Genomic DNA, 14,185 nt, shown 5'->3' with positions numbered 1-14,185 from the left:
TAGTGGTGAGCTGTAGGTTGACTCCAAATCATAGCCCCAAATAAGTTTTAATGTTAAATAGAAACATGCTGGAACATTATGATAGCAGAGATAAATGAGATAACACCAATTGTCCATATGTTTTAAGAACTCAAAATAATACAGGACAAATTCTTTCCTGTACAGTGCTTTTGAGTTTACAAAACATCTTAGCACCCATTGTCTCTTGTTCACGCAACAACCCTGTGAGTTAGGATAGATATTAATATACCCATTTTACAGATGCAGAAATTGATTATGGCAATTAAATGCCATAGCCACACTGCTAATAAGTTGTGGAACCAGTACTCAAATGCAGGCTTTTAAAAAAATCTGTGAGTCCTGAGTTCTCTCTGCAACAACAGGCCACCTCAGGCTAACTTACTTTGTAGCTCAGTCATCCCTTCTCAAAATCCTAAGTCCTGAGACAAAGGTTACCTCAGAGTTGGTGGGAATGTAGTCGGCCACATATAGAGCAAGAGTGTAAGTTTCTTTTCAAAAACCAGACCTTCTCAAACAAAAATAATGTCAGTTATTCCAGTGATATTTACAGTTACTTTTTTTATTGTGTTATGTTAATCACCATACATACATCATTAGTTTTTGATGTAGTGTTCCATGATTCATTGTTTGTGCATAACACCCAGTGCTCCATGCAGAACGTGCCCTCTTTAATACCCTTCACCAGGCTAACTCATCCTCCCACCCCCTCCCCTCTAGAACCCTGTTTGTTTCTCAGAGTCCATAGTGTCTCATGGTTCGTCTCCCCCTCTGATTTCCCCCCCTTCATTTCCCTTCCTACTACCTTCTTTTTTTTTTTTTTTTAACATATGATGTATTATTTGTTTCAGAGGTACAGGTCTGTGATTCATCAGTCTTACACAATTCACAGCGCTCACCATAGCACATACCCTCCCCAATGTCCATCACCCAGCCACCCATCCCTCCCACCCCCCACCACTCCAGCAACCCTCAGTTTGTTTCCTGAGATTCAGACAGTTACTTTTTATTCCTACACACTGGACTTTTTAAATTTATCTACAAGATTATCCCTTCTTCTTTAATTGCAAGCACTTACTCAGGACAGAAGACTTTCCATGATACTGTCATGCTATATGTTTTTAAAAATGGAGTGACTCAAGTCCAGGGCCTCCTGATTGAGGTTCTGAGGTTCTCTCAGGCTCCAAGGTGGATGCTGAGATCTGTCTGGCCATCAGGCCAGGTGAAGTGGGCTGCTCTTCCCCAGGGTTAGACAGTTACAGGTAGCCTAGGCTCCAATGATGAAAGACCCGCCAGCCCCCCAGCCCCGCCATCTTGTTCTCAGACTAATATCACAGGAACCCCTTATACACCACACTGTGGAAAAGGAAGAGGTTCTCAGAATGCCTGGCATTTATAGACATGAACTTCATCAGCCAGCCTCACAAGGAATTGCTATTCTAATGCCCAGCCCAGGATACATTATAGTTTATGATCACACATGTGGAGATGATTTATTTTTATTCCCTATAAAGAGTGACAGAGAATCTGCATGTACATTGGGGTGGGGCTGGAGGCTGGCAAATAAGAAGGAGAGAGAAAATGGTAACTAGTGAATGTTCTACCCTCCTTCTAAAGATTTATCATACCTCAGATGGACTGACCGTAGGCATAAATCCTACAAGTGGATGCATCGAAGCCTGTATGTTTGGTTTCAGTTCTGACTCATCCTATTAGTGTCTTTCTAAGTGGTTGGGTAAATTTTGGCTCTCATACTTCTTACTGCCCAGCTTCTACTATTCAGTGGGTGATCCTTGTAAAGTACTATGGCCCCTGACCTTCTGAGGTATCACGTAATACAAACTGAATCTGGAATCAGAAGCCCTAGGAATCCTGTATTTGCTATTGATTAACCATGTGACCTTAGTTAGGCAACAAGCTGGCTGATGAGCCGGCATGTCTTTACTATGCACGGAAAATAATAATACCTTAGCATTGTTGTGGAAATGAAATAAAATAACATATATGAAAAAGATCTTGAAAACTCTAAAGTCCTCTTCAAATATGACTTATCTACTCACTTAACAAATGTGAGAGTCACTATCCAGGCAAAAATAATAATTGACATCCAGATTTTCTAAGATAGACGTTGTTCCATGGCGGGGGGAAAATGAAGTGGACGTTTAAATCGTTCTCTGGTAAAATCAGGCCATGGAAAGGGTCACTTGGTGTGTTCTAGGCATGGAGGGCAAGGGAGGCTTGTGTTAAAGTGGTTCGATTTAATATCTGATATGTCAGTCACTGTAATCACAGTTGCAAGGACTGACACATGAATGCCCCGTTGTTGAAAATCCCATAATGAAGAAGAGAATATGACTTCACTAGTCGCCTCCCTGACCCTAGTAGGAGTTTTCCATCATTTCATTAAAAAAAAAGAAGAAGAAAAAAACCTACCACATACTGCTCAATATGGTGACTGGCTCCTGAACAGTCAAGACGTTATTTTCAAACACATTCTTTCGTTGCTTTTCCATCCCCATGGGGCCCTGCTATAATTCCTGGCCTTCTGAAACCCCGTGGCTGAGCTTCCATCGTGCTGAGCAGATTTTCAAACAAAGTCCCCTTGCTGTGTGCATAGAACTGCCCTCCGGAGCTGCAGGCATGCCTGTCGGGGGCTCCGATGCTGAATTTACTTCCCACATCTTGGACACATCACTCTCTCCCCACCCTCCCTCCCTCCAGTCCCCACTCCTCCCCCCCTCCCCCTTCATTCCTAAATCCTACAGCCATGACAGAAATAAATTAGCTAGAGGTACAGGTCACACCTTGGAGAGCAGTAAACGTTCTGTGGGAAATCAATAGAGAAGATGGGATTCTCAAACAGCTGAAGCAGAAGGAATGATGCATTGATGGCTATACATAAACCAAACAAAGGAGCCTGAGAACAGCCTTCCAGGGAGGGGCCGGTGCACTCCGGGTTCATTTATTCCAACACCTGAACCCGAGATAGCACCACAGAAAAGACGCTCCCCAGACACCTGTTTCTGGAGCTTGTTTTTCCTCAAGAAGGTTATATGTTGCCATGCGAGTACTTGTGAAAATTAAAAATGATGTTCAGATTGCGGATGCTAATGCTGGTCTCCACCCCCCAAAGCCTCCTGGAGGGTCCTGAGCTTTGTGGGGGAGACATGTATCTGTTCCAGAAAGACTTCCCTCTATGGCTGCTGACAGCAAAGGCAGGGAAGGCTGGTCTACATAGTTAACTGAAGCAATGTCATTCCTAAAGACTGAAGTGTGATGAAACCCAGTAAGCTTCCGGTTCTCACAGACCTGGGTTCTAGTCTTGGCTTCGCCACTCTGTTAGCAAAAGGACCTTGGGAAGGCCCCCTTACAAAATCGGTTGAGAGGCAATTGAGGGGATTACATAAACACCTGGTACAAAATAGGCACTCAACACTTTCTAGCTGCTATTCTTCCCCTCCTCCAACTGAGTATGAGCAGCTGTTTAGTTTCTCTTGACTTCTGCATTTTTTTCTCCCCACAGACCTTTCACAAAGGTAGCCCCTGATAAAAATTTAATCCAAGAGAAAATTCAAGGTCTAGCAAAAAGAGGGAGCTCAGGAGAGCTTTCGGTCCCTCCACATCTGTGTCAGTGACTAAATACCACCCCAAATGAGAGTGGCACGCTTACTGTGTGAACACAGTGTCATGCTTTCTGCTTTTCTGTTCTGAAAAGGCTTCTCCAAAACCCTACCCCTAAGAACCTCACATTCACAAATTCTAGGAATTGCCTTTCTCTGTACCAAGAGCTTTTTCTCTCCTGTATTCTCTTTTCTTTTTCACTTCCACAAAGTGCATTTATTAAAAGATTTTGTTCCCTTTGAGCCTAAGTTTCCCCTCCCACAGCTGAATTTCAGTAATGAAACAAATAGTTCTAGCGGGTAAGCCCTTACAAACTATCTCCTATACTGACTTTTCTACATTCTTAATTTTTTTTTCATTTTCAATTGCGGTAGAATATACAGAATATAAAATTTACCATCCTCACCCATTTTAAAATATACAGGTCAGTAACATTAAGTACATTCACATTATTATGCAACCATGGCCATCATCTATCCCCAGAACTTTTTCCTCCTCCCAAACTGAAACTCTGTACCCATTTCCCCAGCCCTCAGCCCCTGGGAATCACCATTTTACTTTCTGTCTTTGTGAATTCGACTTCTCTAGGTACCTCATATATGTGGAATCATACAGTGTGTGTGTGGGGGGGGGGGTATGTCTGCTTTGTTTCACTTAGCATATTGTACTCAAGGTTCATCCATGTTGTAGCATGTGTCAAAATGTCCTTTTTTAAGGCTGAGTAATATTCCATTGTATGTGTATGTACCGCATTTTGTTTATCCATTCATCCACTGCCAGACACTTGGGTTGCTTCCATCATTTGGCTACTGTGAATAATGCTGCCATGAACATGGGTGTTCAAATACCTCTTTGAGACCCTGCTTTCAGTTATTTGGGGTATGTACTCAGAAGCTGAATTGCTAGATGGGATGTAATCCTATGTGTATCTTTATCTTTTTGAGGAACCGCCATATTGTTTTCCAGAGCAACAGCATCATTTTGCATTCTCACTGACAGTGTCTGGGATTCCAGTTTTTCCACATCCTCACCAACACTTGCTATTTTTTTTTAAGTAGCCACCCTAATGGGGGTGGTGGTTCTCCCATCTTCTCAGGGAATATGTGGAAATATATGTGTGTCAACAATTTGTTTGGTACCCTGATTTGTTGTTCATCTCTCATTGCATACAGAAACAACTTATGGTCAACCCAATTCTGCTCTGGCTACATTTTCTGCCTAGTTCCCTGTCTTTTCAAAGACTTCCATCTTTCACTAATCTGGCTAATATAATTTGGGGAATAAAAGATTTTCCAACATTCTGATAGAAAGCAGTTTGCCCAGCTCAGCCAACCATGCCACCTTCCATGGAAGTAAGTGAAGGAGAAGCCTTTTCAGAACAGAAAAGCAGAAAGCATGAGAACCCTCAGATAGCAGCCAAGGGGGAAAGAATAACTATAGGTAAAACAGGCTAAATTTTTAAAAATCACTTTAACCTTTGGTCATCTCACCTCAGGAAATTCTCTCTGCCCTTCCAATTTTCAGGTGTGAAAAGCGAGGCACAGTGAATTGGAATAATTTACTCAAAGTCACACAGCTAGAAAATGCCAAGGTCAGAACCCAAATCTCAGACATTTCACCGCAAATTCTGTTTTTAAACTACATGATACTACCTAGTAATTACTGGGCTTTTCACTTCAGAAGCTGCAAAACTTTTAAGGACCTATTTGTGGGGTAACAAAAAGATGCATTTCAATTTGTTGTTCAAGTGGAGTGGTTCCCCAAAAGCAGGTGGTGTGCATTGAGCCAGCCAATTAAACACTCACCCTTCAGGGGAACAGACTTGCCCAACTCTGTACAATACATGTTGACTGATCCAGAATTAGGCAAGACTGGCATCTCCCATCTAAGGAACTTGCAGAAATAGCACTCAGTAGCTGAGAGGCTACTGGACAACAGCTGTCCACCTAAAATGTTTCCTGGAGGTTTTCCTAGTACACGAGGTATGCTATGCTCAGTTGGTCAATCACGTGAACCCTCTTTGCTTCAGTGGCCATATACACTTGTCTCCCAGCAGATTTCCTCCTCTTTAAACTTTCTAGGGATATTGTGAACTTTAAAGAAGCTAATGTTGGTAAAGCATAAAATCTAGTAGAGGAAACATAATAGATGCTCGAGAAAACAATACCCATCTACATCCCTCATCCTCCTACAGTGGACAAGTGACTGAAGGTCATGGTAAAGCCTCTGAACTCTAAAGAAGTTAGGAATTTTAAATAGACATTTAAAATCTTTACTTATCATCCACTGTCCCTGAAGTTGGCTTCACACTTCTGCGCCGGCACACCTATTTTGTTAGTAAATGCTCCGTGCCTTTATATGTACCATTTATTCAGCCAGACTGAATGTGCTCTGAGGGGAGTGGCTCTTCCCTCTGGTTTTGCAGCCCTGTTATGGTGTGCTTACAGTTCTCAACTCAATTACAAAGCACTGATTTGGTCAGAAGTGGGCCTTGGAGCTTTCTCTCTCTAAGGGGATCTTTCTAACATAATGCCTTGTGTAAGCTCAGAGACTCCATCAACCTCAACAACCCAGTCAGTGCTGGTCCGAAGGGCCAAGAAATACAAAATCTTGACAATTCTACAGCCCGTGAGCACAAGTGCCTTCACCTGTTTCTCAATACTCACTGAAGCTATGAACCTAGAATAACCTCTGACTAGCCATTCTTCCCTTCAGAGAGGCTTCTCACACACACGAAGTCTGTTCAGCAGCCAGTGAAGGCCACCAAAGATGATTAGATTTGACTCGGCCATACTGCTTATCCCAGACACATCGTGCCTGGATAACCTCCCTTCAGCCTCTCCCCGGGTAGGGACAAAGAACACCGCTTTTGCCTTTGTTAGCTCCCTACCAGCAGTTAGCATGGTTTTTGTATTTTCAATAAATATGCCTTAAGTGCTATTCATAGGATGACAGTAACTCACCAACACAACTGCCCTGAGATTCTGGGAGTTGAGCTAAGAGCTGATTGGGATTCACAATGAACATAACTGACGCTCACCTTGGGTGATAAAGAACACAAACAACAACAAGAACAGGCACAACTCAGAACCTTGTATGGTTCACAGTGCAGGAAGCACCATATTAAGTGTTTTACATACATCATCTCATAGAATCCTCACAGTAACCCCGTGCTTGGTATCCCTTTCTACCTACGAGGGAAAAAAGATGCAGTGAGGGGCACCTGGGTGGCTCAGTCGTTAAGCGACGCCTTCGGCTCAGCTCATGATCCCAGGGTCCTGGGATTGAGCCCCGCATCGGGTTCCTTGCTTAGCAGGAAGCCTGCTTCTCCCTCTCCTACTTCCCCTGCTTGTGTTCTCTATCTTGCTGTGTCTCTCTCTGTCAAATAAATAAGTAAAATCTTTAAATAAAACAAAACAAGATGCAGTGAAACCCAGTAAAGTCCAGGTGCTTCCTCACTGTGCCATATGGCACACACCTTGGGGTCCTACACATAGAATTCAGAGCCAGCTTCCCAACTCCCTAAGTGTGACTGTGGGTGAAGTACATAACTTTTCCGACTTTTCTCCTTCATTATGGGACTCACAGTATTTAAAGCCTCTGCCACACTTTGCACTTTCATGAACCACGGGACTCCTCTTTATGTACCCTCACTACCTCAGGAACCCTGAGCTCCCCACATAGATTCAGGATGGTCTAGAATTTCAAACCCTGAGTTGGGCAACCTGAACTCCCATCCAGCCTCTATCTGACCTGAGGCAGCAACTCATCCAGTCTTTCAGTTTCATGCTTTGTCAGATGAAAATGTCAACACTGGGCCAATCGATTTTAACGGGTGGTGTTAAAGATAAAAAAGATAAAAGGAAAGACGAGAAAGTTCCCTGAAAGGTCTCAAGTGCTTATCCGACTTAAGAAACCATTATAGTAACAGAGTCAGTTGAAGAGATTGTTGCACAAAATATCTGCCATTGTCCAAAACCTCCTAGTGAATGGGGAAACTGAGTCCAAGATGCAGAAATTCACCTCAGATCATTCCTTTTAGCGTATAGGTAAAGTCTTAAATTGGAGCTTGAAAGCTCTGTGTGCTGATTCTAACCTGGCCACTGCACTTACTACAAAATAAGGATATGACACTTGCCTTCCCCAAGCCCCATGGGCAGGGTATGGGCAGGACACAAAAACACCCAGAACACTTGAGACAAGAAAACCTCTAGGAAGTCAGTTACACGCCTTTTTAAAAATGTGATGTCAGGCTTTTTTTTTTTTTTCCTCCCACTCACTTTCCCTTGTCACAATCTAAATTTTATCCAGATGTGAACATGAAGAGGCCTCTGGGTTTCCTTTGTCCCTCGAAAGGTTTTGTGTCATTCTTTGAGACATAGGTCACGAAGGGGGACCAGCGTTGGGGAGGGGCGCAGTGATAGGAAAGGAGAGTCGGAGGAAAGAATGCTCCAGAATGTGTGCCTCCCCTCTTTCTATACAGACAGAGCCAAGGCAGTGAAAGGGTCCCTGACACCAGACAAATGCCCTTGGCCGTGCAAAGCCTCCCAAGCTGCACTGTCCCACAGCCCAGCCCGCGTGCGTGCGCCCGCACACACACACGTTCATGGAGAACTGTGCTCTCCCATACGAGAAAGGATTTGTTGCTTCAATTAAACTTATCAAGATCTATGCCACATGTTAGGGAAGAAAGGAAAAACCAAAACAAGACTGAATTACTGTGGCTATCTCCTTGGGGATCAATCTATAGCAAATAAACCACCATCTCTGCGTCGAGAAGCTTTTACTTATGAAAAGCAGAGGCAGGTGCAGAATTGCAGCAATTGGTATTAAATCAAAGCCCTGGGAGCAGAAGGAAGTGGATTTAGATGCATCCACTTAGCTTCTCTACTTAGGTCTAAATCACAGGACAGGGAGCGGATCAGAGGCCTGGGGGGGTCTGGCCTCTTCTTCCTCGTCTCCCCTGAGGTCTCTTCCCACTTTGCTCACTGCTTCAGCTGCCCAGTAAGAACAGATGGACAGAAGTTAAAAAGAGCGAGGTCAGCTCATCAGCGAAGTCCTATTTCACACCCTGCCCCACCTCTTATCAGCCCTTTCTGGGACATAAAGATGGAGAATGAAGGGCAGGGGTGCTCCTGCATCTGATTCCGAATGGAACTATGGTACTTTCATTTACATCCCTTGAATAGCTAGCTGGTCAGTCTGATTTACACATTGGTAATATGTGATGCTTTGTATCCCGGCAAATATTTAATCCCTGACTGATCAATAATCCTCGCCTGGCTGTTCCGATTTTGAAAAGAAATAAATCCCCTTTTACTCTTAAAATTCTTGAATAAAATTAAACTGCTTTAGCCCAGGATGCACTGTTCCTTCATGAAGCCATGTGGCTTCCTAACCTCCGTCCTCAGATGTTTTAAAGGGGCCGTCTTTGCAAACCTGCTTTCTCTGAGATCCTAACATCTCTCTCATCGGGGTTTTCTGTGTCATCACAATTGATATGTAAGACAGCACACTTTAGAGTCTAATCCACTTGCTTTAAATTCAAAAGGAAAATTATTAATCTAAACTAAACCAGGGAGTATATGGCATGCAATATTTTTTGCATTCACTGCTTATATTCACCAAGAAGGTCTTGATTTAATTTCCTCATGACAAACCTTGTTTCTGCCTTTCTTACATATTGTTTCCCTCCAAAACTACATTTTTTAAAAAACTCGACTCCTACACAGATTCTAAAAAAACTGCGTCCCTTTCTCAGAGTTAGAGTCAAACACTGCAAAAAATGCACATTACACATAGAAAGAGATGACTCTCCTCTCCAGAAGGGGCTCACAATGCAGCCCCAAAGCCCACCAAAAGTTCCAAAAACAACAGCAATGAAAAACAAACTCTCTTTCATCTTTGGCAGTAACAAAAGCAATAACTTTCACCAAACCAACCCACGCCAAGAATTAATATAACACAGAACACATCCACATTCAGACCATTAGGGCTACATCAGCTCGCCACAATATTTGTTTGAAAAACACATAATTTGTGGTAGAGAGACAGAGAGAGAGAACTTCTAATACAAAAAGAGGTTCTTTCAAATGCAAATTAACCCAAAGACATATTTTCCCTGTGTTTGGAAAATCACTCCAACATATGAGAAACATACTTTTTGTGTGGAAAAAAAAAATTGGTGTACACCCACTCAGTTGAAAAGGCAATTAAATTTGCTGTAGATTACCTTCACAGTTGAGAAAAGTTAACTCCTGGTTCCATAAGTCCTTAAGGACTTTATTAGCATTCACTGACCTAAGCAGTCTTCAGCTCCCAGGTAGCAAAGTTTCTTTTCTTCTCCACTGAAATGCTCAAGTGGACCCTGAAGGACATTGTATTATTGAACTGATCGGAAAAGAATATTGTTTCCAGTCTTCTGTCAGAAAGGAAGAAAGGAAGAAGAAAGAAAGAAAGAAAGAAAGAGAAAGAAAGAAAAACAGGGCAAAATGCAGTCTAATCGAGCATTCTTCCTGGTGGAAAAAAAAAAAGTAAATCCAGTATTCTGGAACGAGTTCAAACATAGCTTGACAGGCTACAGGAGAATTTACACTGAGCATGCTTAGCCCCGCACTGCTTGCATGAGACACTCTTAATGAATATTACTTCCTTCCCACTGGCTATTCCTGCTGGAAGTCCACACCCACTCCTCTTTCAGAAGTCAGGAATTCAGCTTCAGCCAAAGTCCAGAAAACATGCTTATGCAGAGGCAAGGCCCCACCGATCCATAAACTTTCAGGTTGTGACCTGCAGGTCAGTTTGACAAACAGAACATGGGGGTGCATTTTTTTCTGCCCTTGGTTGTGTTCTGCGCCTGTCCTACACTGCAGTTCCCCTGGAGAAAAGAAAAATAGACAGCTTTCTTGCTAAAGAACACCACGTCCTAAATGCCAGTGAGAGGCCTTTCCGATCAAGCTTCCAAACCCAGATCCGAGTAAAAGTCATTTGCATATTCAAACACAACGCGAGGATTTAGCTTCGGGATAAAATTGTTGGAAATTTTCTACCCAACACATATTCTTTCCGATAACTTAGACATCACCACTCTTTAAAATGCTACACGCCGGGGCACAACCTGAAAATATGTTCAAAATTCAGATTTCATCTGTCATGCTGCCTAAGACACACTAAAAAACAGTTTTGTTGTTTTTTTTAAAAACAGTGCTTTCCCTTTGCCTTTTCCTAAATCTCTCTGTCATTTTTAATGACAGGCGACCTGAAATTCTGGAAATTTAAAAATAGACTACTTCTCTAACAGTCAAAAGGCAGGATTCATACTCTGCAAATGGAAAGGGTTAAGGGGAGGAGAAGAAGGGGGAGAGTTAGAGAGAGGGCCTAATACAGACAGCATAGGAATGAATGGAAGGGCATTTTATATTTAAAATGATTAATCATAATATACATCTTTTGTTGTCCTTCTGGTATTTTCAGGGTGCCATTGACATGTTTCTATTCTCTATCAAATTGCAAATGATAAATATTATTAAATACTCATTTGGAATTAAAGTGCTTATTTGCCTAGACACACACACACACACACACACACACATGCACGTGCCAATTTGTGTTTGAAAAGAAGTGATGTTCAGAGCCTCAAAGGCAACAGCAATTCTCTAGGTGTACAAAGAAATACAGTGTGCTCAGCCCCTAATACAAAGACTGCCTAGCCAGCACTGATTGCTTCGGTGAATAAAAGGGACTTCGATGTACCTTAAGAGTAAACCCATTGCCTCTCCGTACCTGTACCCCCCTCAGCAGCTACTGCTGAGCTGCTATGACATGTTCCCCTTATCTGAGATCCTTGCCTGCTGTTGAATAAATAAAATTTCCTCAGCCATATTTTCCTTCCTGTAATTATGAGGTTTTTGGAGAGTTTAGGCATGGGGGTTGTTTGTTTTTATGCTTTGCCAAAGGGAAGAATGAAATTTAGCACCCCCCCAATTCCAAGTGTGTTTATTTATACTGTTCCCGAGCAAACTAAGTTTTCAACAGTTAGATGAAGCCCAAGAGAAACTGAGTTTTGAGAGGCTAGATAATCCTCATGGCCCGGCATAGGGTAAGTGTAAAAAGGAAGGATATTTTTTTGTTTGACCTAAAATGATTGCCTAGAGATCAGAGAGGCCCCACAGCCTTGATCAAGGCTGGTACTGTGACCTGTCACAGCCTTGCCTCTTTGCCATCAGGGTACACAGCTTTGTGGTCTTCTCCCATGAGGATGAGCACACATCCCTGAATCTAAGAGTGCCGTGGATGCAAACAGTCATGATTTTCCAGCTTGAATTTTAAGATGATGCTATGATGGTCTTTACAATGACATCACACTCATCTTTTCAATTAACAAATATTTCCTGAGCCCCTCCTCAAGACACTTACCTAGCACTGGGAATTAGTTAGTGACTAAGATGGACATAGCTCCCATCCTCAGGGAGCTTAAACTCTGGTGAGAATGTAGATACATAAAGAGAGATGTAAACAAATAATAACAAACGTATTTACAAACTGTAATAAGAGAAGAAGGAAATAAAAGGGAAATGCTGAGAGAGTAAGTCGTGGAAACCAAGGCATGTGTGTCAGGGGCGAGGAGCCACGGAATCAGGAAAAGGGGAGGCTTGTTTGGAGAAATAATCATTAGCCAACCCAACGTATGTTAAAGAGAAAAATACATGACATGTTTTGGTTAAGGCCCTGAATGCAAGATTAAGACATCTGGATTTGGGAGGACCATGTCTGGCATATGGCAGCTCAAACATTTACTGGACCGTGGTATGTTGAATTTAAGAATTACAAGTCTATCGAGCCTACATGATTATTTTAGTCGGGAATTATAATTATCTATTAATAGGAACCTGATTACAGTCTCTTCAACATCCTACAGGTTTATTTTTCTGCCATTTGAAAGAAATTCTGAGGCTGATGGCCCAAAACTTGGCCACCAGGGACCCAAGTCACCTTCCCTTTCCCATCCTCTATAGGCTACTGCATCCCTTGGCTTCAGGTCCCCTCCCCCATTTTCAAAGCCAGCAGCAGTGGGTGGAGTCCCCACACTGGGGCTCTCTGAACTCTTAACTCTTCTTCTTCTTTCACTTTCAGAGATCCTTGTAATCACACTGGGCCTGCCCAGGTAATCCAGGATCCAGCTGGTTAGCATCATTAATTACATCTGCAGCCTAAGATAACATACTCACAGGTTCTGGGGATTAGGACATGGACAACTTTGGGGAGCATTATTCTGCCTTCCAAACTTGCCTTCTGCAGATTCAAGCATCTTAACACAGTCTTCTCAAAAATCTTACAAAGTGTCTTTCTCTTATATTCAATGATGCTTCCTATCTGCAAGGAAGTCTAAACATAATGCACCCTTTGATACCACAGAGACCTATTCCTAAGGAATAAGGGAGAAGAGATATTGAATAGGCAGTTGGCAATCTCTGACGCAAGTATCTAGCTTATGGAGCCAGAACTACCCCTGGACTATTGGGGTAGCATCCCAACTGGTTGGCCTCATTCTAGACAACCTGTGTTGTCCATATTGCTACAAGTTAGATCTTTCTAAATCACATATGATTAAGACAAAGTGGTGTTGTAAAATCTCCATTACCTACCTATTTTCTATGGGGCCAAATTATTTAACTGGATGCTGAGGGCCTTTTGCATGCTGGCCCTAAACTACCTTTTCAGGCTAATTTCCACCTTTGCCACCACATATATGAGCTCCAGCTTAACTAAGCCCTTTCACATCTGAGTACTAAACAGTGCAGTTCTATGATGCCTCCATCACCCTGGCCTCTCAATTCCCCCATCTCTTGTCTTCCATTGATCCTGGCCTCTACCCTACCTCAGCCACTGGCAAATGGCAAATTCACTGATAATTGTAACTTCTCCATAATGTTCAACATCCCATTCATCCCATTCAATTAGGAAAGAATGAAACCCTGAGACCTGGGATGGGGATGTCTGTGTTGATGTACTTGGAAATCTAGAATTCCCAGGTCACCCTGGACCTCCTGGACCTGCAGCGGTGGTCCCTCCTCCCTGTTAAAAGCTGGCATTTATGGGGCGCCTGGGTGGCTCAGTCGGTTGAGCATCCAACTCTTGATTTCGGCCCAGGTCATGATCTCAGGATCGTGAGACTGAGCCCCACATGGGGCTCTTTTCGTGAGATGAGCTCCACATCAGGCTCTGTGCTCAGCAGGGAGTCCACTTGAGATTCTTTCCCTCTGCCATTCCCCCAGCTCGAGCACTCTCTCTCTTTCTCTCTCTCAAATAAATAAATAAATCTTTTTTTTAAAGCTGGCATTTATACCTTTTTTGAAGGCACTCAAGAAGCCTTTGCAAAGGAATGTATGCTTCCTACAGGACCTACAGACAGCCATGGAGGTGATTAATAAAAGATCCTTTTATTAATCCTAAGGTAAAGGTGATGGGCAAGCCAGGAAACAAACTGAGTGTTGTTGGAGTGGGGGGTGGGGTGGGAGAGATGGGGTGATTGGGTGATAGACACTGG

At 42.9% G+C, this 14,185-nt stretch overlaps 1 protein-coding gene across 2 annotated transcripts in view; it reads right to left on the bottom strand.

The window, feature by feature from the left end:
• LOC115942733 (uncharacterized) overlaps positions 1-10,246 on the bottom strand; it is a 224,643-nt gene extending 214,397 nt beyond the window's left edge. For both annotated transcript variants that reach the window (XR_014138882.1, XR_014138883.1), the window contains exon 1: positions 9,872-10,246. The gene's annotated coding sequence lies outside the window, so the exon portion shown is untranslated. The remainder of the gene's footprint in view (positions 1-9,871) is intronic.
• Between the last annotated feature and the right edge of the window lie 3,939 nt (positions 10,247-14,185).

This window comes from Leptonychotes weddellii, chromosome 11 (genome assembly GCF_054177405.1).
Source record: "Leptonychotes weddellii isolate Sample4059 chromosome 11, ASM5417740v2, whole genome shotgun sequence".
NCBI lineage: Eukaryota > Metazoa > Chordata > Mammalia > Carnivora > Phocidae > Leptonychotes > Leptonychotes weddellii.
This window is presented reverse-complemented; position numbering and strand designations above follow the sequence as displayed.